The sequence below is a fragment of the Amphibalanus amphitrite genome, unplaced genomic scaffold, assembly GCF_019059575.1.
Source record: "Amphibalanus amphitrite isolate SeventyFive unplaced genomic scaffold, NRLGWU_Aamphi_draft 000988F_arrow, whole genome shotgun sequence".
Lineage (NCBI taxonomy): Eukaryota > Metazoa > Arthropoda > Thecostraca > Balanomorpha > Balanidae > Amphibalanus > Amphibalanus amphitrite.
Window position 1 is genome coordinate 151860 of NW_024882482.1, and position 4264 is coordinate 156123.

Consider the following 4264-nt stretch of genomic DNA (forward strand, 5'->3'; position numbering starts at 1 on the left):
AATGAAAATTCTAGACAGGATATATAAAAACCCGAGATGCTATCAGGTGGGAAATTTCATTGTCTATTACCGCTTTTTGAAGTGTTTTTCGATCTGAGACCGGCAAATCGTGTTCCCAAGAGACTGAAAGTAACCCTGTTCTACAGCAAGATAATGGCAGAATTTTAATATTTGATGGAAGATATCTTAGGTGATAAAAACCTTACTACTAATTGCAATGCTTCATTGGAAAGCTCAACACTGGCACTATCATCGGTCTTTGCATTGCTATTTCACAGAACAACAAAAAATAACGTTTTGAAGCCTTTGAATATTGACTTACTTTTCATCGACGGGCTCGATCCCCATCACCACCAACAATTTTCCGGGAAGTCAGGATTTTGCAGATATTTAAGCCGAATTGTAGAGCTGTGTTAATACTACGGCACTTAAATACACATTTTAAGAAAACTGCTTTTTTCTTAGCATGAGTTAGGTCTCAGAAACAGCAATATGTCAATATCATGAGGAAAAATAAGTGAAAACGATCGCGCAAGAGAGTATCCTTAGCTCCCTAGCAACCACCTAGCAACGTAAGGCAAAATAGTAAACAACTCCTGTTGTTATCAGGTACTCAGCCTTGGAAGCACACTAGACGGTCAATATACTGGGCTTCATACTGAATTTTGCATACCAGAATGAATGTTTCCAACTAAAATTATTTTTTCGCGAAATTTATCTGTGTTGCCCTACTATTTTTCGTAAAACCGAGATATACAAACTTCATGATATCAAAAATAATATTGTGATAATGAAAACCGCCATATAAAACAAGATAATTGCTGAGATCATGCCTACTAAACTTGGTCCTACCCCCTAATTCAATATACCCTGAGTTCCCACACATTTTTCAGCTAAGCCATTCGATTTCATCTCGCCAATTAAACAACACAACAGCACAGTGCAGTGGTGTGAGCCAGCGTGACGTCACGACAACACACGTGACGTCACCACAGCGGTACCGCCGGCACGGTGACAGCGGTTTACCGACGGCTGGACAGTGGTCTCGAGCGTGATAAATCGCGGATACTGAACAAACCTACTGTCTATCAAAGCAATGTCAACAAACGTAGCAATCTGTGCCTAAATCAAATGACAGGCCTTCAGGTGGCGACTCAAACAATAATCAGTCTGACACGGCGGTAAAGTACCCGCGGACCTGGCCCCATTGTTTGTTTGTTTTGTTGGGTTAGGCCCTTTCGGTCTGACAAGACCATTTCATTGCCGGGAGGATGATAGGATATAGGGGGAGACATTGGTCTGGGCAGGCACCCTAGTGAGTCGCCGGGGCTGAGCCCGTCCGGAGGACAGGCCACCCAGCAGAGGTGCACAAACCTTCCTACTTGCCTACAATGTAGGAGACAGGAAAGAGCCGAAGAGGGTAGCCGCGAGACAGATTTCAGTTTGTGTTTTCTGTACAAAAATGACTATAAAACAGCTAACTGGTAGCAATTGGTCGGTACAATCAGCTGTCAACGGCATTTGGTCATTACATTTCTTTACGTGTCTTCAAAAACAGTTCCTACAAATCTCCTCCATGAGACACCCACGAGACAGTTCCCATTGGATTAACATTGTGTCTCATGAGACACCGTGTAGGTAAAATGTAGGATGAAAAACTGCGAAAGTGGTGGGCATGTTTCGAAAAACGGCGCACAAATTCTTGGGGCGCCTTAACAAAACTCCTGTTCGAAAATGGGTTCTGGTAAAGTTTCGTCAGCTGGTTTCCATAGCAACCGCCATTCGTGGGACAAGCTGACGCCATTTGCTAGCGCGTTGCGTGGTAACCAGCTATCGGTGTCAGTTGAATTTGAAAGATAATTGTAACAGTGAACAGCTCGCTTCAGTTGCTGTACTGTGCTGTGGATGTGTGTCTTGTGCAGTGTAAGCAAAGTGTATAAGGACTTTCACATTATATTTTGTGATGTGATGGTGTGGTAATAGAAGGTTGTGAGCTCCAAGTGGAGTTAAGGAATTGCCAAAGAAATGAAAACTCTGCATGGGCCGGAAATCTGCAGCCTGCACATCTATAAACTCTTCATAAGAGGTTCGTGGCAGGGGGCATTTTGGGGAGCGATTATGGAGGTGCTGGTAAGTAGGTAGGTACCCAACCTAATTGGCTTGGTGAGAACTGAAACTGAAAGTCAAATGAATTGTGAAATTGCTTTACCTATCCTATCTGATCACTTCTACTTATTTTTTTTTTAAATTTTCCATTCATTTTGATTGATAAAGAACAACATTGAAAGATGCTAACATGCAGGTAACTACCCACCTAGCTCTAATGTAAATAGGTACCTAATAATTTCCTTCAAAAGAATATATGGCTCTTCATTCTTCAATGTACTTGAGATTTAGTAATTGAAGGCATCTCACTACATTTTGAACATTACCTAGGTATAACTTCCCTAAACTGCATGACAAATTTTCAATTTCCTTGTTGTAACACCAATACCACAAACATTCATCTGGGCACAAGGCTCACAACCTCAAATTATTCATGTTTTATAGACAGGTACCTATACAGCAAAAATGCAACAGATATGTGATTATTTTAAACATAGGCTTTGTGTTCAGTTGTGTAGGTATATAATAATTTTGTGGGTGGAAAATGTGTCATGAATTGTCTACAGGTCTGTGTAGAATTGTAATTAATATGATTATAGAAAAAGGAATGGTCAGTTAAGTAGTCAACATGTTTACTCATTAACAAGATATGCTGGCATGGAGTTTGCTCATGAGTTTGCTCAAAAACCTTTCAGTTAGTGTGGGAAGCATAGCAATTTGAAGCATATGCTTATAAAACTGATTTGTAATGGGGTTTGTGAAGTTCTCCATAAATTTCACACCTAGCAATGTACCTACCTAATGCATTGCATTACTTTAAAAAGAGGGAGACCATACAAGTTGTCAGGTAGGTAGGCTTTGACATTGATTTCAAGATTTCAAGGTGATCTGTGCTTTTTGCTTATAACTTGTCCTCATTCTCTGACTAAAGGAGTGGCAATACAATCTGACTTGCTCTATTTTCCTCTTGCCTTGCCATTTTTGACATAATCCTTGCCCAGGCTATATGTTGGTATGATGAAGGTCAATCAGATGACATATTTCAAATATTACAGTCATGATTTCAGTTGAATTTGCCTAACTTAACCCGGCAGGCGGTGGGCCTACCAGCCACCTTCCACGTGGTGGGGGGGGGGCACTTTTTTGCCCCCCCCGTATCTCCGAAACTACTGGACGGATCCGGAAAATTCAAACGGCGTTCGATAGCCCTGGCAAATTTGTCGAGGGAAACCAAATTTCATTGACCTCGGGTCACCGATGACGTCACAGGTCAGGTCAAAGATAAAATGTTTCACCGTTCACAGGGCTTCTAGGGAAAGCGCTATAACACCGAGTAAAACGCATTTTGTCGAAAATCAGCGATAAGGCGTCAGTTGTCTAGTACATATGTTGCTATTAGAGGTCACTGGTCATACCAGGTCAGGTCACAGGTCAGGTCACCAAAGGTCACCAAGGGTCACCACATGAGCCCAACTTTACTAAGGTTATGTGATGCATGTTTTATGGCCAGTTTTTCATTTCCAACTCAATGGTGTTGGTTATAAGACCATCAGGTACGGTTTAGGTCACTTTCTGGTGGAGGTCAGGTCAAGGTCAGGTCAAAAAAGGTCAAATTTCAAAGTTGATATTTTTGCATAAAATGGGTATCGATTCGATGCAGCTCGTCACGGGGAGTCTAATGGTGGTCTTTGTTTTGCGCTACGAGGTCTAGAATTGCTAAAAATTGAGTTTGAAAATTTGACGTCATCAATTTTGAACAGTTTTTCCGCTATAACTTGGCCAAAAAACGAGGTATCGATCTCAAATTTGGTATTTAGATAGAAGGCGGTAGGGACTATCACATATATTCCGGTTTTTTCGAAATTCAAAAAACTTTTTGGATTTTTTGGCTATTATATTCAAAAAATCTATTTTTTGATTTTTGGGGGTTAAAATCCAAAAAATTCGAAAAACCGAAATAGCAGTTTTGTAGTCCATTTAATTTCACACCTTTTATGTCTAAAACATTTTTCTGTATCTCTAAAGCTGTAGGCCTGACAGCTCTTCCCGCGAAACCTTTTTTTGGGTCGAAAATGGCAAAAATGACGTCACTCTTACGTCATTAGCGGCCAACCTATCATAGCCTTTGGAAAAAATTTTGGTCACCATGTGCGCTAGC